At 50.2% G+C, this 16,931-nt stretch overlaps 47 non-coding genes across 47 annotated transcripts; all 47 read right to left on the reverse strand.

The window, feature by feature from the left end:
• Positions 1-26: 26 nt before the first annotated feature.
• On the reverse strand, positions 27-98 carry Trnag-ucc (transfer RNA glycine (anticodon UCC)). The gene has a single exon. It is a non-coding gene; the product is annotated as a tRNA-Gly (tRNA).
• Positions 99-268: 170 nt separating this feature from the next.
• Trnag-ucc (transfer RNA glycine (anticodon UCC)) lies at positions 269-340 on the reverse strand. Its single transcript has one exon. It is a non-coding gene; the product is annotated as a tRNA-Gly (tRNA).
• A 170-nt stretch (positions 341-510) lies between these two features.
• On the reverse strand, positions 511-582 carry Trnag-ucc (transfer RNA glycine (anticodon UCC)). Its single transcript has one exon. It is a non-coding gene; the product is annotated as a tRNA-Gly (tRNA).
• Positions 583-752: 170 nt separating this feature from the next.
• Positions 753-824, reverse strand: Trnag-ucc (transfer RNA glycine (anticodon UCC)). The gene has a single exon. It is a non-coding gene; the product is annotated as a tRNA-Gly (tRNA).
• Positions 825-994: 170 nt separating this feature from the next.
• On the reverse strand, positions 995-1,066 carry Trnag-ucc (transfer RNA glycine (anticodon UCC)). Its single transcript has one exon. It is a non-coding gene; the product is annotated as a tRNA-Gly (tRNA).
• A 170-nt stretch (positions 1,067-1,236) lies between these two features.
• Positions 1,237-1,308, reverse strand: Trnas-uga (transfer RNA serine (anticodon UGA)). The gene has a single exon. It is a non-coding gene; the product is annotated as a tRNA-Ser (tRNA).
• Positions 1,309-1,468: 160 nt separating this feature from the next.
• On the reverse strand, positions 1,469-1,540 carry Trnag-ucc (transfer RNA glycine (anticodon UCC)). Its single transcript has one exon. It is a non-coding gene; the product is annotated as a tRNA-Gly (tRNA).
• Positions 1,541-1,710: 170 nt separating this feature from the next.
• On the reverse strand, positions 1,711-1,782 carry Trnas-uga (transfer RNA serine (anticodon UGA)). The gene has a single exon. It is a non-coding gene; the product is annotated as a tRNA-Ser (tRNA).
• Positions 1,783-1,952: 170 nt separating this feature from the next.
• Trnag-ucc (transfer RNA glycine (anticodon UCC)) lies at positions 1,953-2,024 on the reverse strand. The gene has a single exon. It is a non-coding gene; the product is annotated as a tRNA-Gly (tRNA).
• A 170-nt stretch (positions 2,025-2,194) lies between these two features.
• On the reverse strand, positions 2,195-2,266 carry Trnag-ucc (transfer RNA glycine (anticodon UCC)). The gene has a single exon. It is a non-coding gene; the product is annotated as a tRNA-Gly (tRNA).
• A 170-nt stretch (positions 2,267-2,436) lies between these two features.
• On the reverse strand, positions 2,437-2,508 carry Trnag-ucc (transfer RNA glycine (anticodon UCC)). Its single transcript has one exon. It is a non-coding gene; the product is annotated as a tRNA-Gly (tRNA).
• Positions 2,509-2,678: 170 nt separating this feature from the next.
• On the reverse strand, positions 2,679-2,750 carry Trnas-uga (transfer RNA serine (anticodon UGA)). The gene has a single exon. It is a non-coding gene; the product is annotated as a tRNA-Ser (tRNA).
• Positions 2,751-2,920: 170 nt separating this feature from the next.
• Positions 2,921-2,992, reverse strand: Trnag-ucc (transfer RNA glycine (anticodon UCC)). The gene has a single exon. It is a non-coding gene; the product is annotated as a tRNA-Gly (tRNA).
• Positions 2,993-3,162: 170 nt separating this feature from the next.
• Positions 3,163-3,234, reverse strand: Trnas-uga (transfer RNA serine (anticodon UGA)). Its single transcript has one exon. It is a non-coding gene; the product is annotated as a tRNA-Ser (tRNA).
• A 412-nt stretch (positions 3,235-3,646) lies between these two features.
• Trnag-ucc (transfer RNA glycine (anticodon UCC)) lies at positions 3,647-3,718 on the reverse strand. The gene has a single exon. It is a non-coding gene; the product is annotated as a tRNA-Gly (tRNA).
• Positions 3,719-3,888: 170 nt separating this feature from the next.
• On the reverse strand, positions 3,889-3,960 carry Trnag-ucc (transfer RNA glycine (anticodon UCC)). The gene has a single exon. It is a non-coding gene; the product is annotated as a tRNA-Gly (tRNA).
• A 170-nt stretch (positions 3,961-4,130) lies between these two features.
• On the reverse strand, positions 4,131-4,202 carry Trnag-ucc (transfer RNA glycine (anticodon UCC)). The gene has a single exon. It is a non-coding gene; the product is annotated as a tRNA-Gly (tRNA).
• A 170-nt stretch (positions 4,203-4,372) lies between these two features.
• On the reverse strand, positions 4,373-4,444 carry Trnag-ucc (transfer RNA glycine (anticodon UCC)). The gene has a single exon. It is a non-coding gene; the product is annotated as a tRNA-Gly (tRNA).
• A 170-nt stretch (positions 4,445-4,614) lies between these two features.
• On the reverse strand, positions 4,615-4,686 carry Trnag-ucc (transfer RNA glycine (anticodon UCC)). Its single transcript has one exon. It is a non-coding gene; the product is annotated as a tRNA-Gly (tRNA).
• Positions 4,687-4,856: 170 nt separating this feature from the next.
• Positions 4,857-4,928, reverse strand: Trnag-ucc (transfer RNA glycine (anticodon UCC)). The gene has a single exon. It is a non-coding gene; the product is annotated as a tRNA-Gly (tRNA).
• A 170-nt stretch (positions 4,929-5,098) lies between these two features.
• On the reverse strand, positions 5,099-5,170 carry Trnag-ucc (transfer RNA glycine (anticodon UCC)). Its single transcript has one exon. It is a non-coding gene; the product is annotated as a tRNA-Gly (tRNA).
• Positions 5,171-10,425: 5,255 nt separating this feature from the next.
• Positions 10,426-10,497, reverse strand: Trnag-ucc (transfer RNA glycine (anticodon UCC)). The gene has a single exon. It is a non-coding gene; the product is annotated as a tRNA-Gly (tRNA).
• A 170-nt stretch (positions 10,498-10,667) lies between these two features.
• Positions 10,668-10,739, reverse strand: Trnag-ucc (transfer RNA glycine (anticodon UCC)). The gene has a single exon. It is a non-coding gene; the product is annotated as a tRNA-Gly (tRNA).
• Positions 10,740-10,909: 170 nt separating this feature from the next.
• Trnag-ucc (transfer RNA glycine (anticodon UCC)) lies at positions 10,910-10,981 on the reverse strand. Its single transcript has one exon. It is a non-coding gene; the product is annotated as a tRNA-Gly (tRNA).
• A 160-nt stretch (positions 10,982-11,141) lies between these two features.
• Trnag-ucc (transfer RNA glycine (anticodon UCC)) lies at positions 11,142-11,213 on the reverse strand. Its single transcript has one exon. It is a non-coding gene; the product is annotated as a tRNA-Gly (tRNA).
• A 170-nt stretch (positions 11,214-11,383) lies between these two features.
• Trnag-ucc (transfer RNA glycine (anticodon UCC)) lies at positions 11,384-11,455 on the reverse strand. Its single transcript has one exon. It is a non-coding gene; the product is annotated as a tRNA-Gly (tRNA).
• Positions 11,456-11,625: 170 nt separating this feature from the next.
• On the reverse strand, positions 11,626-11,697 carry Trnag-ucc (transfer RNA glycine (anticodon UCC)). The gene has a single exon. It is a non-coding gene; the product is annotated as a tRNA-Gly (tRNA).
• Positions 11,698-11,867: 170 nt separating this feature from the next.
• On the reverse strand, positions 11,868-11,939 carry Trnag-ucc (transfer RNA glycine (anticodon UCC)). Its single transcript has one exon. It is a non-coding gene; the product is annotated as a tRNA-Gly (tRNA).
• A 170-nt stretch (positions 11,940-12,109) lies between these two features.
• Trnag-ucc (transfer RNA glycine (anticodon UCC)) lies at positions 12,110-12,181 on the reverse strand. The gene has a single exon. It is a non-coding gene; the product is annotated as a tRNA-Gly (tRNA).
• Positions 12,182-12,351: 170 nt separating this feature from the next.
• On the reverse strand, positions 12,352-12,423 carry Trnag-ucc (transfer RNA glycine (anticodon UCC)). Its single transcript has one exon. It is a non-coding gene; the product is annotated as a tRNA-Gly (tRNA).
• Positions 12,424-12,593: 170 nt separating this feature from the next.
• Positions 12,594-12,665, reverse strand: Trnag-ucc (transfer RNA glycine (anticodon UCC)). The gene has a single exon. It is a non-coding gene; the product is annotated as a tRNA-Gly (tRNA).
• A 170-nt stretch (positions 12,666-12,835) lies between these two features.
• Positions 12,836-12,907, reverse strand: Trnag-ucc (transfer RNA glycine (anticodon UCC)). Its single transcript has one exon. It is a non-coding gene; the product is annotated as a tRNA-Gly (tRNA).
• Positions 12,908-13,067: 160 nt separating this feature from the next.
• Positions 13,068-13,139, reverse strand: Trnag-ucc (transfer RNA glycine (anticodon UCC)). The gene has a single exon. It is a non-coding gene; the product is annotated as a tRNA-Gly (tRNA).
• A 170-nt stretch (positions 13,140-13,309) lies between these two features.
• On the reverse strand, positions 13,310-13,381 carry Trnag-ucc (transfer RNA glycine (anticodon UCC)). Its single transcript has one exon. It is a non-coding gene; the product is annotated as a tRNA-Gly (tRNA).
• Positions 13,382-13,551: 170 nt separating this feature from the next.
• Positions 13,552-13,623, reverse strand: Trnag-ucc (transfer RNA glycine (anticodon UCC)). The gene has a single exon. It is a non-coding gene; the product is annotated as a tRNA-Gly (tRNA).
• A 170-nt stretch (positions 13,624-13,793) lies between these two features.
• Trnag-ucc (transfer RNA glycine (anticodon UCC)) lies at positions 13,794-13,865 on the reverse strand. The gene has a single exon. It is a non-coding gene; the product is annotated as a tRNA-Gly (tRNA).
• Positions 13,866-14,035: 170 nt separating this feature from the next.
• Positions 14,036-14,107, reverse strand: Trnag-ucc (transfer RNA glycine (anticodon UCC)). Its single transcript has one exon. It is a non-coding gene; the product is annotated as a tRNA-Gly (tRNA).
• A 170-nt stretch (positions 14,108-14,277) lies between these two features.
• Positions 14,278-14,349, reverse strand: Trnag-ucc (transfer RNA glycine (anticodon UCC)). The gene has a single exon. It is a non-coding gene; the product is annotated as a tRNA-Gly (tRNA).
• Positions 14,350-14,519: 170 nt separating this feature from the next.
• Positions 14,520-14,591, reverse strand: Trnag-ucc (transfer RNA glycine (anticodon UCC)). The gene has a single exon. It is a non-coding gene; the product is annotated as a tRNA-Gly (tRNA).
• Positions 14,592-15,002: 411 nt separating this feature from the next.
• Trnag-ucc (transfer RNA glycine (anticodon UCC)) lies at positions 15,003-15,074 on the reverse strand. The gene has a single exon. It is a non-coding gene; the product is annotated as a tRNA-Gly (tRNA).
• Positions 15,075-15,244: 170 nt separating this feature from the next.
• On the reverse strand, positions 15,245-15,316 carry Trnag-ucc (transfer RNA glycine (anticodon UCC)). The gene has a single exon. It is a non-coding gene; the product is annotated as a tRNA-Gly (tRNA).
• Positions 15,317-15,486: 170 nt separating this feature from the next.
• On the reverse strand, positions 15,487-15,558 carry Trnag-ucc (transfer RNA glycine (anticodon UCC)). Its single transcript has one exon. It is a non-coding gene; the product is annotated as a tRNA-Gly (tRNA).
• Positions 15,559-15,728: 170 nt separating this feature from the next.
• Trnag-ucc (transfer RNA glycine (anticodon UCC)) lies at positions 15,729-15,800 on the reverse strand. The gene has a single exon. It is a non-coding gene; the product is annotated as a tRNA-Gly (tRNA).
• Positions 15,801-15,970: 170 nt separating this feature from the next.
• Positions 15,971-16,042, reverse strand: Trnag-ucc (transfer RNA glycine (anticodon UCC)). Its single transcript has one exon. It is a non-coding gene; the product is annotated as a tRNA-Gly (tRNA).
• A 170-nt stretch (positions 16,043-16,212) lies between these two features.
• Trnag-ucc (transfer RNA glycine (anticodon UCC)) lies at positions 16,213-16,284 on the reverse strand. Its single transcript has one exon. It is a non-coding gene; the product is annotated as a tRNA-Gly (tRNA).
• Positions 16,285-16,454: 170 nt separating this feature from the next.
• Trnag-ucc (transfer RNA glycine (anticodon UCC)) lies at positions 16,455-16,526 on the reverse strand. The gene has a single exon. It is a non-coding gene; the product is annotated as a tRNA-Gly (tRNA).
• Positions 16,527-16,696: 170 nt separating this feature from the next.
• Trnag-ucc (transfer RNA glycine (anticodon UCC)) lies at positions 16,697-16,768 on the reverse strand. The gene has a single exon. It is a non-coding gene; the product is annotated as a tRNA-Gly (tRNA).
• Positions 16,769-16,931: the final 163 nt, after the last annotated feature.

Below are 16,931 nucleotides of genomic sequence, written 5' to 3' on the forward strand. Positions count from 1 at the left end.
GGGTGGCGGTGTATGTAAAAATGACTTGCGTCGGCCGGGAGTCGAACCCGGGTCAACTGCTTGGAAGGCAGCTATGCTAACCGTTATACCACCGACGCGACGGAACGACTGACACATTTCCTCTACAAAAACGGAAAAGAAACAGATGAAAGCGAGAGGGAATAGGAACTTCCCGAGGTAAAAGAATAGGCCGCGAGAACGCGGTATTTCCGGAACTTTCCATTAAGCCACGCCCAACTCCAGGGTGGCGGTGTATGTAAAAATGACTTGCGTCGGCCGGGAGTCGAACCCGGGTCAACTGCTTGGAAGGCAGCTATGCTAACCGTTATACCACCGACGCGACGGAACGACTGACACATTTCCTCTACAAAAACGGAAAAGAAACAGATGAAAGCGAGAGGGAATAGGAACTTCCCGAGGTAAAAGAATAGGCCGCAAAAACGCGGTATTTCCGGTACTTTCCATTAAGCCACGCCCAACTCCAGGGTGGCGGTGTATGTAAAAATGACTTGCGTCGGCCGGGAGTCGAACCCGGGTCAACTGCTTGGAAGGCAGCTATGCTAACCGTTATACCACCGACGCGACGGAACGTCTGACACATTTCCTCTACAAAAACGGAAAAGAAACAGATGAAAGCGAGAGGGAATAGGAACTTCCCGAGGGAAAAGAATAGGCCGCGAGAACGCGGTATTTCCGGAACTTTCCATTAGGCCACGCCCAACTCCAGGGTGGCGGTGTATGTAAAAATGACTTGCGTCGGCCGGGAGTCGAACCCGGGTCAACTGCTTGGAAGGCAGCTATGCTAACCGTTATACCACCGACGCGACGGAACGACTGACACATTTCCTCTACAAAAACGGAAAAGAAACAGATGAAAGCGAGAGGGAATAGGAACTTCCCGAGGTAAAAGAATAGGCCGCGAGAACGCGGTATTTCCGGTACTTTCCATTAAGCCACGCCCAACTCCAGGGTGGCGGTGTATGTAAAAATGACTTGCGTCGGCCGGGAGTCGAACCCGGGTCAACTGCTTGGAAGGCAGCTATGCTAACCGTTATACCACCGACGCGACGGAACGTCTGACACATTTCCTCTACAAAAACGGAAAAGAAACAGATGAAAGCGAGAGGGAATAGGAACTTCCCGAGGGAAAAGAATAGGCCGCGAGAACGCGGTATTTCCGGAACTTTCCATTAAGCCACGCCCAACTCCAGGGTGGCGGTGTATGTAAAAATGACTTGCGTCGGCCGGGAGTCGAACCCGGGTCAACTGCTTTCAAGGCAGCTATGCTAACCGTTATACCACCGACGCGACGGAACGACTGACACATTTCCTCTTCAAAAACGGAAAAGAAACAGGTGAAAGCGAGAGGGAATAGGAACTTCCCGAGGTAAAAGAATAGGCCGCGAGAACGCGGTATTTCCATTAAGCCACGCCCAACTCCAGGGTGGCGGTGTATTTAAAAATGACTTGCGTCGGCCGAGAGTCGAACCCGGGTCAACTGCTTGGAAGGCAGCTATGCTAACCGTTATACCACCGACGCGACGGAACGACTGACACATTTCCTCTACAAAAACGGAAAAGAAACAGATGAAAGCGAGAGGGAATAGGAACTTCCCGAGGTAAAAGAATAGGCCGCGAGAACGCGGTATTTCCGGAACTTTCCATTAAGCCACGCCCAACTCCAGGGTGGCGGTGCATGTAAAAATGACTTGCGTCGGCCGGGAGTCGAACCCGGGTCAACTGCTTTCAAGGCAGCTATGCTAACCGTTATACCACCGACGCGACGGAACGACTGACACATTTCCTCTTCAAAAACGGAAAAGAAACAGGTGAAAGCGAGAGGGAATAGGAACTTCCCGAGGTAAAAGAATAGGCCGCTAGAACGCGGTATTTCCGGAACTTTCCATTAAGCCACGCCCAACTCCAGGGTGGCGGTGTATGTAAAAATGACTTGCGTCGGCCGGGAGTCGAACCCGGGTCAACTGCTTGGAAGGCAGCTATGCTAACCGTTATACCACCGACGCGACGGAACGACTGACACATTTCCTCTACAAAAACGGAAAAGAAACAGATGAAAGCGAGAGGGAATAGGAACTTCCCGAGGTAAAAGAATAGGCCGCGAGAACGCGGTATTTCCGGAACTTTCCATTAAGCCACGCCCAACTCCAGGGTGGCGGTGTATGTAAAAATGACTTGCGTCGGCCGGGAGTCGAACCCGGGTCAACTGCTTGGAAGGCAGCTATGCTAACCGTTATACCACCGACGCGACGGAACGACTGACACATTTCCTCTACAAAAACGGAAAAGAAACAGATGAAAGCGAGAGGGAATAGGAACTTCCCGAGGTAAAAGAATAGGCCGCGAGAACGCGGTATTTCCGGTACTTTCCATTAAGCCACGCCCAACTCCAGGGTGGCGGTGTATGTAAAAATGACTTGCGTCGGCCGGGAGTCGAACCCGGGTCAACTGCTTGGAAGGCAGCTATGCTAACCGTTATACCACCGACGCGACGGAACGTCTGACACATTTCCTCTACAAAAACGGAAAAGAAACAGATGAAAGCGATAGGGAATAGGAACTTCCCGAGGGAAAAGAATAGGCCGCGAGAACGCGGTATTTCCGGAACTTTCCATTAAGCCACGCCCAACTCCAGGGTGGCGGTGTATGTAAAAATGACTTGCGTCGGCCGGGAGTCGAACCCGGGTCAACTGCTTTCAAGGCAGCTATGCTAACCGTTATACCACCGACGCGACGGAACGACTGACACATTTCCTCTTCAAAAACGGAAAAGAAACAGGTGAAAGCGAGAGGGAATAGGAACTTCCCGAGGTAAAAGAATAGGCCGCGAGAACGCGGTATTTCCGGAACTTTCCATTAAGCCACGCCCAACTCCAGGGTGGCGGTGTATGTAAAAGTGACTTGCGTCGGCCGGGAGTCGAACCCGGGTCAACTGCTTGGAAGGCAGCTATGCTAACCGTTATACCACCGACGCGACGGAACGACTGACACATTTCCTCTACAAAAACGGAAAAGAAACAGGTGAAAGAGAGAGGGAATAGGAACTTCCCGAGGTAAAAGAATAGGCCGCGAGAACGCAGTATTTCCGGAACTTTCCATTAAGCCACGCCCAACTCCAGGGTGGCGGTGTATGTAAAAATGACTTGCGTCGGCCGGGAGTCGAACCCGGGTCAACTGCTTTCAAGGCAGCTATGCTAACCGTTATACCACCGACGCGACGGAACGACTGACACATTTCCTCTACAAAAACGGAAAAGAAACAGATGAAAGAGAGAGGGAATAGGAACTTCCCGAGGTAAAAGAATCGGCCGCGAGAACGCGGTATTTCCGGAACTTTCCATTAAGCCACGCCCAACTCCAGGGTGGCGGTGTATGTAAAAATGACTTGCGTCGGCCGGGAGTCGAACCCGGGTTAACTGCTTGGAAGGGAGCTATGCTAAGCGTTATACCACCGACGCGACGGAACGACTGACACATTTCCTCTACAAAAACGGAAAAGAAACAGATGAAAGCGAGAGGGAATAGGAACTTCCCGAGGTAAAAGAATAGGCCGCGAGAACGCGGTATTTCCGGAACTTTCCATTAAGCCACGCCCAACTCCAGGGTGGCGGTGTATGTAAAAATGACTTGCGTCGGCCGGGAGTCGAAACCGGGTCAACTGCTTGGAAGGCAGCTATGCTAACCGTTATACCACCGACGCGACGGAACGACTGACACATTTCCTCTACAAAAACGGAAAAGAAACAGGTGAAAGCGAGAGGGAATAGGAACTTCCCGAGGTAAAAGAATAGGCCGCGAGAACGCGGTATTTCCGGAACTTTCCATTAAGCCACGCCCAACTCCAGGGTGGCGGTGTATGTAAAAATGACTTGCGTCGGCCGGGAGTCGAACCCGGGTCAACTGCTTGGAAGGCAGCTATGCTAACCGTTATACCACCGACGCGACGGAACGACTGACACATTTCCTCTACAAAAACGGAAAAGAAACAGGTGAAAGCGAGAGGGAATAGGAACTTCCCGAATTAAAAAAATAGGCCGCGAGAACGCGGTATTTCCGGAACTTTCCATTAAGCCACGCCCAACTCCAGGGTGGCGGTGTATGTAAAAATGACTTGCGTCGGCCGGGAGTCGAACCCGGGTCAACTGCTTGGAAGGCAGCTATGCTAACCGTTATACCACCGACGCGACGGAACGACTGACACATTTCCTGTACAAAAACGGAAAAGAAACAGGTGAAAGCGAGAGGGAATAGGAACTTCCCGAGGTAAAAGAATAGTCCGCGAGAACTAGGTATTTCCGGAACTTTCCATTAAGCCACGCCCAACTCCAGGGTGGCGGTGTATGTAAAAATGACTTGCGTCGGCCGGGAGTCGAACCCGGGTCAACTGCTTGGAAGGCAGCTATGCTAACCGTTATACCACCGACGCGACGGAACGACTGACAAATTTCCTCTACAAAAACGGAAAAGAAACAGATAAAAGCGAGAGGGAATAGGAACTTCCCGAGGTAAAAGAATCGGCCGCGAGAACGCGGTATTTCCGGAACATTCCATTAAGCCACGCCCAACTCCAGGGTGGCGGTGTATGTAAAAATGACTTGCGTCGGCCGGGAGTCGAACCCGGGTCAACTGCTTGGAAGGCAGCTATGCTAACCGTTATACCACCGACGCGACGGAACGACTGACACATTTCCTCTACAAAAACGGAAAAGAAACAGGTGAAAGCGAGAGGGAATAGGAACTTCCCGAGGTAAAAGAATAGGCCGCGAGAACGCGGTATTTCCGGAACTTTCCATTAAGCCACGCCCAACTCCAGGGTGGCGGTGTATGTAAAAATGACTTGCGTCGGCCGGGAGTCGAACCCGGGTCAACTGCTCGGAAGGCAGCTATGCTAACCGTTATACCACCGACGCGACGGAACGACTGACACATTTCCTCTACAAAAACGGAAAAGAAACAGGTGAAAGCGAGAGGGAATAGGAACTTCCCGAGGTAAAAGAATAGGCCGCGAGAACGCGGTATTTCCGGAACTTTCCATTAAGCCACGCCCAACTCCAGGGTGGCGGTGTATGTAAAAATGACTTGCGTCGGCCGGGAGTCGAACCCGGGTCAACTGCTTGGAAGGCAGCTATGCTAACCGTTATACCACCGACGCGACGGAACGACTGACACATTTCCTCTACAAAAACGGAAAAGAAACAGATGAAAGCGAGAGGGAATAGGAACTTCCTGAGGTAAAAGAATAGGCCGCGAGAACGCGGTATTTCCGGAACTTTCCATTAAGCCACGCCTAACTCCAGGGTGGCGGTGTATGTAAAAATGACTTGCGTCGGCCGGGAGTCGAACCCGGGTCAACTGCTTGGAAGGCAAGGAAGGCAACCAGGGACAGCGCACTGGGTAATGGAGGCCCCCAGCGACAGCTTCCACAAGATCAAAAAGCTAGGGAAGATTCCCATTAACTGGTCCATGTACCAGGTAAGGGAATTCTTCCACATCAAGAGGTGTAATAAATGCCAAGGCTTCCGCCACCTAGCCAAAGATTGCCCCAAGAACCGACCAGTCTGCGGAAGTTGCGCTGGCAACCACGAAACCAGGAGATGCAGATCCCCACAAGTAGTCTGCATCAACTGCGCCATGCACAACCAACTACATGGAACCAGGTACCCCATCAACCACCGTACAGACAACCAGAGCTGCTCCTGCTACAAGGGAGAGGTAGCTCTGTACAAAAAATCAAGGGACTACTGATGGATAAAGGTCCCCCAAACCCCACATCCATCCTCTCAACAACCCAACAAATCAACACAGCCAGCCCACCAGCCAATACCCTCCGATTACTCCAAATCAACCTAAGGAGATCGGAGATAGCAACCTCAGCTCTGTTAGAAGCCGCTTCCAAATTTAACCCCAAAATCATAATAGCCCAAGAACCCTACACCCTAGAAGGCAAAATCTCTGGAATCCCACGGTCCTGGAAACATTATACCTCCAAGAACCTGAAAGCGGGAATAATCATCCTACCTACCTGCTCTAAACCAGTCTTCCTTTCCACTCAAGAAAATAGCACAGCAATTAAAATCCAAACCAACAAAGGCCCTTTAAATATAATATCCACCTACTCCTCTCCAAATGAAAACATCCAAGAAGCAATACTTGAAATAGATAAAATAATAGATGAATTGAAAGAAGAAAAAATAATAATTGGGGCAGACTGGAACGCACATAACAGGCTGTGGGGATACTCAAACGAAGATACCAGGGGCTCACAGGTAGAGGATTTTCTCCTGGCAAAGGACCTGTTCCTTCAGAACGACGCAAACTCCCTTCCAACATTCGAGCACAACTTCTCTAAAGGCTGGCCAGATCTCACCATCACAAAAGGCACAGACATGGCAAACTCCACCAAGTGGTCGGTGTCGGAATTTTATTCCCACAGCGACCACAAATACATAATAATAGATATTGAAACCTCCCCAATCCAGCACCAATACATCCGTTTCAAAACAGCCTACGGGGGACACAAGAAAATGCTCGACTCCCTGGCCCAAACCTTGCCTGAAATAAATAGAATAATAGAAGAGAGCCAAAATAAAACTTCGCTTCAGGAAGCCACAATAGCCCTTCAATCAACCATCTTCAACGCCTGCAAAATCACGTACAAAACCAAAAAGGTAAAAGGCACACCAAACAACAACTGGTGGAACCAGGACCTCCAGCTGCGGAAGAAGGAAATTCAGGCGCTTAAAAGAAGAGTCCGCAAGTCCCCAACATCCGAAAAAGTAAAATATCAAACAATCCTCTCCAAAAAACAAGCGGAAATGAAGAGAGAATCAAAGAAGGCAAAAAGAAAATCGTTCAGAAATCTCTGCACCAAAACAACAGATCCATATGGCCTCCCCTACAAAACAGTGGTGAAGGATAAGAACCCTCCCTCTGACCTGTTCCGACAACTGGAAGCCCCAATGGAAGGAGACATCAAAGATTTCGCTCTGAACATCCTGAAAGAACTTTACCCCCAAGACTCCTCCAACATCAACAACCATAGCTCTCCACTAAACCCCACAATAGAAAAACCATTCACCAAGCAAGAGATTAAAAGAGTCCTCAAACAAGCCCCAACAAAGAAAGCACCAGGCCCAGATTCAATAGATTACATCATACTCAAGGAAATAAACTCAAGATTCCCAGATACTCTCCACTCCCTCTACAATAAATGCCTCTCTCTTCACTGCTTCCCATCATCCCTAAAAAAAGGCAATATAGTCCTCTTTCATAAAACAGGCAAAGACCCCCAAAAAGCAAATTCCTACAGGCCAGTAACCCTGCTCTCTACAATAGGGAAAACACTTGAAAAACTCCTACTCGGAAGACTCAACCACAAGCTCAATAGACTAAACTACCTCCACCACAACCAGTTCGGATTTAGGGAAGGCAAATCGACAGACCACGCGATAAGCCACCTAATCCAAAAGATCACAGACTCCAAGCTCAGAAAGAACCATACAATAGCCCTCTCCATAGATATCCAAGGCGCCTTCGACAACCTGCAATATAACTCCATCAGAAATAGCATCGACAAAATAGACCATCCATCAAACGTAACCGAAACCCTCAAGGACATACTAACAGACAGGAAAGTATGCCTCGAAACCCCCCAAGGAACAGTTGAATGGGACCAGAGTAAAGGCTGCGCACAAGGCTCTTGCACAGGCCCGATACTCTGGAACCTAGTCGCCAACGAGATCCTCTCTACTACCTGGAGTCCAAATGTGCATCTCCAAGCCTTCGCGGATGACTTTGTCTTTATAATAAGCGAACCCACCGGAAAGAAACTAAAAGAAACAACAGACCAAGCCCTAGAAACCTTCCAGGCATGGCTCAACAATCACAAATTAAATATCTCAATAGAAAAAACAAACTACATTTTAATAAGCAAACTGGCCAACGGACCAAGAATAAAATGGCAAGGAACAACAATAAAAAGGAAAAATTCAATCAAGTACCTAGGAGTCCATATAGATTCAAAACTTAACTGGGCAGACCATCTCCAGCACATAAAGACAAAGTCATCCAACCTCATACAAAAGATTGGAAGGGTCGCCGGATCCAACTGGGGCCTCAAAAAAGACCACAGGAGAATTCTCTACAAAACCATCGCAGAGAAAATGATCCTGCATGGCTCGGTAGCATGGGCAGCCTCCCTCACCGCAAGGCAAAAACGAGCCCTGAACTCCATACACAGGAAGTTCCTGTTGAACATCAGCAGCGCCTACTCTACAACTCCAACAGCTGCACTCCAGGTTATAGAGGGATCCCTTCCGCTGTACCTAAAAGCCGAACTGGAAGCGGCCTACATAAAATTAACAAGGCTTAAAAAAGAAGTCTCCATAGACGGGAATTCATTCAAACCCTCCGACTACGAAGGAAAGCCATCCTCAGCAAAATTCCACCCAGCTGACTTCCACGTGGAGGAGAAAGTCTCAACAGCCAAGACATTCTCACCACAGGAAGAAATCAACATATTCACGGATGGCTCGCACCTCAATGACCTTACTGGATGCGCCTTCTGCGTAATAGCCAAAGAGGAAGTCCAAAATGAATGGATGGGGAAGCTGAAGAAGGAAAACTCAGCCTTCCAGGCAGAGTTAACCGCCATCAAGGAAGCATGTCGCTGGGCCAAACAACAAAATAAACCAACAAAAATTTGGACAGACAGTGAGTCGAGCCTCCATTCAATTAAAACCATCAAAACCAATAGTACAATAGCCCAAGACATCCAAGAAGACCTCCTCAAAACCAACCACATCAAATTAGGCTGGGTCAAAGCCCACGCCGCAAATGCAGGCAACGAGCTAGCAGACCAACTGGCAAAAAAGGCTACAACCGAAGGAACCCCAATTGATATCCCGCTCCCCAGGAACCAACTCAAAAAACAACTGCACACAATAATGGTCAAAAGATGGCAAGAAGAGTGGAACGCAGGTGAAACAGGAAGGTCCACCTACACGATCCTTCCTAAGGTCAAAACTACTGAAACCGGATGGAGAAGGGAGGAGATCATGTTTGTAACAGGGCATGGTCCCTTCCCTGCCTACCTCCACCGATTCCACCTACGAGACAGCAGCACCTGCGGCTGTGGCGAGGAGGGCACTGCATTCCACTACGCCACAAGCTGCCCCTTAACCACCTCCTACCACTTCACCAGGCCATCACAACATCTAGAGCCAACCTGGTGGAAGGGAATTACGAGCAACAAAAATTCCCGCATCAAAATAATCCAGTTAGTCAGGTTCCTGCGGGCAAATGAGGACATCCTCTTCACCCAGTAACGAGAGCCTCCAACCTTCAAACCAGTCCACAAACCTCCAAGCCAAAACTGGCGACCAGCGTAGAGACCTCTCCTCCATAGCTCGGACACCGAACAACCTCTCCTAGCCAGCCTCCAGCCCCAACCTCCTCTCCCGGCCAGCCTCCAGCCCCAACATCCTCTCCCGGCCAGCCTCCCGCCTCAACATCCTCTCCCGGCCAGCCTCCAACCTCAACATCAACATCCATTCCCGGCCAACCGCAACACCCCAACTCGCAGCCTCTCCGCAAGCCTGCCTCAGTAAACCAGCCGCCAACCCGCCAGCAACTCTGACTCTCCTCATAACCCCAGAAATAACCCCAGCTTCACCCTCCGGAGCCAACAAGCGACCAGCCTCCACCGCCAACAAAGACCGACAGTCCCTGGACAAACCAGCTGCAGCCACCCAACAGCAGACAACATAACTTCATCCCCCACAACAGAAACTCTTCATCACTAATCACCTCCCAACTATTGAATCACCATAACAACGGCCTCATATCTTGTCAGGAGGCTGCAACTGACAATCAACAATGTAACATTTGTAAATATTTTATTTTTCATTTAATCCTCACAAGAATGTAAATTCACAATCATAACGGCCTCAAATCTTTGTCAGGAGGCCGCAACTGTCATGCAACAATGTATACGTATGTAAATATTTCTTCTTTTGTCCAATTGTAATCATAACCAAGAATGTAAAAAATTTTTTGTTTGAACAAATAAAGTTGTTCGGGGTGCGGCCCCGTGCTGGGCGCAACTGGGCCCCTGAGGGTGGGGTAGCTCTGTTTTTTCCACGTACACCCACTCAACCGATAAGGAACCTTCAAGGTTCCACGCTCGGGGATGTACCGTGGTGTTAATGCTTGGAAGGCAGCTATGCTAACCGTTATACCACCGACGCGACGGAACGACTGACACATTTCCTCTACAAAAACGGAAAAGAAACAGATGAAAGCGAGAGGGAATAGGAACTTCCCGAGGTAAAAGAATAGGCCGCGAGAACGCGGTATTTCCATTAAGCCACGCCCAACTCCAGGGTGGCGGTGTATTTAAAAATGACTTGCGTCGGCCGGGAGTCGAACCCGGGTCAACTGCTTGGAAGGCAGCTATGCTAACCGTTATACCACCGACGCGACGGAACGACTGACACATTTCCTCTACAAAAACGGAAAAGAAACAGGTGAAAGCGAGAGGGAATAGGAACTTCCCGAGGTAAAAGAATAGGCCGCGAGAACGCGGTATTTCTGCAACTTTCCATTAAGCCACGCCCAACTCCAGGGTGGCGGTGTATGTAAAAATGACTTGCGTCGGCCGGGAGTCGAACCCGGGTCAACTGCTTGGAAGGCAGCTATGCTAACCGTTATACCACCGACGCGACGGAACGACTGACACATTTCCTCTACAAAAACGGAAAAGAAACAGATGAAAGCGAGAGGGAATAGGAACTTCCCGAGATAAAAGAATAGGCCGCGAGAACGCGGTATTTCCGGAACTTTCCATTAAGCCACGCCCAACTCCAGGGTGGCGGTGTATGTAAAAATGACTTGCGTCGGCCGGGAGTTGAACCCGGGTCAACTGCTTGGAAGGCAGCTATGCTAACCGTTATACCACCGACGCGACGGAACGACTGACAAATTTCCTCTACAAAAACGGAAAAGAAACAGATAAAAGCGAGAGGGAATAGGAACTTCCCGAGGTAAAAGAATAGGCCGCGAGAACGCGGTATTTCCATTAAGCCACGCCCAACTCCAGGGTGGCGGTGTATTTAAAAATGACTTGCGTCGGCCGGGAGTCGAACCCGGGTCAACTGCTTGGAAGGCAGCTATGCTAACCGTTATACCACCGACGCGACGGAACGACTGACACATTTCCTCTACAAAAACGGAAAAGAAACAGGTGAAAGCGAGAGGGAATAGGAACTTCCCGAGGTAAAAGAATAGGCCGCGAGAACGCGGTATTTCCGCAACTTTCCATTAAGCCACGCCCAACTCCAGGGTGGCGGTGTATGTAAAAATGACTTGCGTCGGCCGGGAGTCGAACCCGGGTCAACTGCTTGGAAGGCAGCTATGCTAACCGTTATACCACCGACGCGACGGAACGACTGACACATTTCCTCTACAAAAACGGAAAAGAAACAGATGAAAGCGAGAGGGAATAGGAACTTCCCGAGGTAAAAGAATAGGCCGCGAGAACGCGGTATTTCCGGAACTTTCCATTAAGCCACGCCCAACTCCAGGGTGGCGGTGTATGTAAAAATGACTTGCGTCGGCCGGGAGTCGAACCCGGGTCAACTGCTTGGAAGGCAGCTATGCTAACCGTTATACCACCGACGCGACGGAACGACTGACACATTTCCTCTACAAAAACGGAAAAGAAACAGATGAAAGCGAGAGGGAATAGGAACTTCCCGAGGTAAAAGAATAGGCCGCGAGAACGCGGTATTTCCGGAACTTTCCATTAAGCCACGCCCAACTCCAGGGTGGCGGTGTATGTAAAAATGACTTGCGTCGGCCGGGAGTCGAACCCGGGTCAACTGCTTGGAAGGCAGCTATGCTAACCGTTATAGCACCGACGCGACGGAACGACTGACACATTTCCTCTACAAAAACGGAAAAGAAACAGATGAAAGCGAGAGGGAATAGGAACTTCCCGAGGTAAAAGAATAGGCCGCGAGAACGCGGTATTTCCGGAACTTTCCATTAAGCCACGCCCAACTCCAGGGTGGCGGTGTATGTAAAAATGACTTGCGTCGGCCGGGAGTCGAACCCGGGTCAACTACTTGGAAGGCAGCTACGCTAACCGTTATACCACCGACGCGACGGAACGACTGACACATTTCCTCTACAAAACCGGAAAAGAAACAGATGAAAGCGAGAGGGAATAGGAACTTCCCGAGGTTAAAGAATAGGCCGCGAGAACGCGGTATTTCCGGAACTTTCCATTAAGCCACGCCCAACTCCAGGGTGGCGGTGTATGTAAAAATGACTTGCGTCGGCCGGGAGTCGAACCCGGGTCAACTGCTTGGAAGGCAGCTATGCTAACCGTTATACCACCGACGCGACGGAACGACTGACACATTTCCTCTACAAAAACGGAAAAGAAACAGGTGAAAGCGAGAGGGAATAGGAACTTCCCGAGGTAAAAGAATAGGCCGCGAGAACGCGGTATTTCCGGAACTTTCCATTAAGCCACGCCCAACTCCAGGGTGGCGGTGTATGTAAAAATGACTTGCGTCGGCCGGGAGTCGAACCCGGGTCAACTGCTTGGAAGGCAGCTATGCTAACCGTTATACCAACGACGCGACGGAACGACTGACACATTTCCTCTACAAAAACGGAAAAGAAACAGATGAAAGCGAGAGGGAATAGGAACTTCCCGAGGTAAAAGAATAGGCCGCGAGAACGCGGTATTTCCGGAACTTTCAATTAAGCCACGCCCAACTCCAGGGTGGCGGTGTATGTAAAAATGACTTGCGTCGGCCGGGAGTCGAACCCGGGTCAACTGCTTGGAAGGCAGCTATGCTAACCGTTATACCACCGACGCGACGGAACAACTGACACATTTCCTCTACAAAAACGGAAAAGAAACAGATGAAAGCGAGAGGGAATAGGAACTTCCCGAGGTAAAAGAATAGGCCGCGAGAACGCGGTATTTCCATTAAGCCACGCCCAACTCCAGGGTGGCGGTGTATTTAAAAATGACTTGCGTCGGCCGGGTGTCGAACCCGGGTCAACTGCTTGGAAGGCAGCTATGCTAACCGTTATACCACCGACGCGACGGAACGACTGACACATTTCCTCTACAAAAACGGAAAAGAAACAGGTGAAAGCGAGAGGGAATAGGAACTTCCCGAGGTAAAAGAATAGGCCGCGAGAACGCGGTATTTCTGCAACTTTCCATTAAGCCACGCCCAACTCCAGGGTGGCGGTGTATGTAAAAATGACTTGCGTCGGCCGGGAGTCGAACCCGGGTCAACTGCTTGGAAGGCAGCTATGCTAACCGTTATACCACCGACGCGACGGAACGACTGACACATTTCCTCTACAAAAACGGAAAAGAAACAGATGAAAGCGAGAGGGAATAGGAACTTCCCGAGGTAAAAGAATAGGCCGCGAGAACGCGGTATTTCCGGAACTTTCCATTAAGCCACGCCCAACTCCAGGGTGGCGGTGTATGTAAAAATGACTTGCGTCGGCCGGGAGTCGAACCCGGGTCAACTGCTTGGAAGGCAGCTATGCTAACCGTTATACCACCGACGCGACGGAACGACTGACACATTTCCTCTACAAAAACGGAAAAGAAACAGATGAAAGCGAGAGGGAATAGGAACTTCCCGAGGTAAAAGAATAGGCCGCGAGAACGCGGTATTTCCGGAACTTTCCATTAAGCCACGCCCAACTCCAGGGTGGCGGTGTATGTAAAAATGACTTGCGTCGGCCGGGAGTCGAACCCGGGTCAACTGCTTGGAAGGCAGCTATGCTAACCGTTATACCACCGACGCGACGGAACGACTGACACATTTCCTCTACAAAACCGGAAAAGAAACAGATGAAAGCGAGAGGGAATAGGAACTTCCCGAGGTTAAAGAATAGGCCGCGAGAACGCGGTATTTCCGGAACTTTCCATTAAGCCACGCCCAACTCCAGGGTGGCGGTGTATGTAAAAATGACTTGCGTCGGCCGGGAGTCGAACCCGGGTCAACTGCTTGGAAGGCAGCTATGCTAACCGTTATACCACCGACGCGACGGAACGACTGACACATTTCCTCTACAAAAACGGAAAAGAAACAGGTGAAAGCGAGAGGGAATAGGAACTTCCCGAGGTAAAAGAATAGGCCGCGAGAACGCGGTATTTCCGGAACTTTCCATTAAGCCACGCCCAACTCCAGGGTGGCGGTGTATGTAAAAATGACTTGCGTCGGCCGGGAGTCGAACCCGGGTCAACTGCTTGGAAGGCAGCTATGCTAACCGTTATACCAACGACGCGACGGAACGACTGACACATTTTCTCTACAAAAACGGAAAAGAAACAGATGAAAGCGAGAGGGAATAGGAACTTCCCGAGGTAAAAGAATAGGCCGCGAGAACGCGGTATTTCCGGAACTTTCAATTAAGCCACGCCCAACTCCAGGGTGGCGGTGTATGTAAAAATGACTTGCGTCGGCCGGGAGTCGAACCCGGGTCAACTGCTTGGAAGGCAGCTATGCTAACCGTTATACCACCGACGCGACGGAACAACTGACACATTTCCTCTACAAAAACGGAAAAGAAACAGATGAAAGCGAGAGGGAATAGGAACTTCCCGAGGTAAAAAATCGGCCGCGAGAACGCGGTATTTCCGGAACTTTCCATTAAGCCACGCCCAACTCCAGGGTGGCGGTGTATGTAAAAATGACTTGCGTATGCCGGGAGTCGAACCCGGGTCAACTGCTTGGAAGGCAGCTATGCTAACCGTTATACCACCGACGCGACGGAACGACTGACACATTTCCTCTACAAAAACGGAAAAGAAACAGATGAAAGCGAGAGGGAATAGGAACTTCCCGAGGTAAAAGAATAGGCCGCGAGAACGCGGTATTTCCGGAACTTTCCATTAAGCCACGCCCAACTCCAGGGTGGCGGTGTATGTAAAAATGACTTGCGTCGGCCGGGAGTCGAACCCGGGTCAACTGCTTGGATGGCAGCTATGCTAACCGTTATACCACCGACGCGACGGAACGACTGACACATTTCCTCTACAAAACCGGAAAAGAAACAGATGAAAGCGAGAGGGAATAGGAACTTCCCGAGGTTAAAGAATAGGCCGCGAGAACGCGGTATTTCCGGAACTTTCCATTAAGCCACGCCCAACTCCAGGGTGGCGGTGTATGTAAAAATGACTTGCGTCGGCCGGGAGTCGAACCCGGGTCAACTGCTTGGAAGGCAGCTATGCTAACCGTTATACCACCGACGCGACGGAACGTCTGACACATTTCCTCTACAAAAACGGAAAAGAAACAGATGAAAGCGAGAGGGAATAGGAACTTCCCGAGGTAAAAGAATCGGCCGCGAGAACGCGGTATTTCCGGAACTTTCCATTAAGCCACGCCCAACTCCAGGGTGGCGGTGTATGTAAAAATGACTTGCGTCGGCCGGGAGTCGAACCCGGGTCAACTGCTTGGAAAGCAGCTATGCTAACCGTTATACCACCGACGCGACGGAACGACTGACACATTTCCTCTACAAAAACGGAAAAGAAACAGATGAAAGCTAGAGGGAATAGGAACTTCCCGAGGTAAAAGAATAGGCCGCGAGAACGCGGTATTTCCGGAACTTTCCATTAAGCCACGCCCAACTCCAGGGTGGCGGTGTATGTAAAAATGACTTGCGTCGGCCGGGAGTCGAACCCGGGTCAACTGCTTGGAAGGCAGCTATGCTAACCGTTATACCACCGACGCGACGGAACGACTGACACATTTCCTCTTCAAAAACGGAAAAGAAACAGGTGAAAGCGAGAGCGAATAGGAACTTCCCGAGGTTAAAGAATAGGCCGCGAGAACGCGGTATTTCCGGAACTTTCCATTAAGCCACGCCCAACTCCAGGGTGGCGGTGTATGTAAAAATGACTTGCGTCGGCCGGGAGTCGAACCCGGGTCAACTGCTTGGAAGGCAGCTATGCTAACCGTTATACCACCGACGCGACGGAACGACTGACACATTTCCTCTACAAAAACGGAAAAGAAACAGGTGAAAGCGAGAGGGAATAGGAACTTCCCGAGGTAAAAGAATAGGCCGCGAGAACGCGGTATTTCCGGAACTTTCCATTAAGCCACGCCCAACTCCAGGGTGGCGGTGTATGTAAAAATGACTTGCGTCGGCCGGGAGTCGAACCCGGGTCAACTGCTTGGAAGGCAGCTATGCTAACCGTTATACCACCGACGCGACGGAACGACTGACACATTTCCTCTACAAAAACGGAAAAGAAACAGGTGAAAGCGAGAGGGAATAGGAACTTCCCGAGGTAAAAGAATAGGCCGCGAGAACGCGGTATTTCCGGAACTTTCCATTAAGCCACGCCCAACTCCAGGGTGGCGGTGTATGTAAAAATGACTTGCGTCGGCCGGGAGTCGAACCCGGGTCAACTGCTTGGAAGGCAGCTATGCTAACCGTTATACCAACGACGCGACGGAACGACTGACACATTTCCTCTACAAAAACGGAAAAGAAACAGATGAAAGCGAGAGGGAATAGGAACTTCCCGAGGTAAAAGAATAGGCCGCGAGAACGCGGTATTTCCGGAACTTTCAATTAAGCCACGCCCAACTCCAGGGTGGCGGTGTATGTAAAAATGACTTGCGTCGGCCGGGAGTCGAACCCGGGTCCACTGCTTGGAAGGCAGCTATGCTAACCGTTATACCACCGACGCGACGGAACGACTGACACATTTCCTCTACAAAAACGGAAAAGAAACAGGTGAAAGCGAGAGGGAATAGGAACTTCCCGAAGTAAAAGAATCGGCCGCGAGAACGCGGTATTTCCGGAACTTTCCATTAAGCCACGCCCAACTCCAGGGTGGCGGTGTATGTAAA

This window comes from Argiope bruennichi, chromosome 4 (genome assembly GCF_947563725.1).
Source record: "Argiope bruennichi chromosome 4, qqArgBrue1.1, whole genome shotgun sequence".
Lineage (NCBI taxonomy): Eukaryota > Metazoa > Arthropoda > Arachnida > Araneae > Araneidae > Argiope > Argiope bruennichi.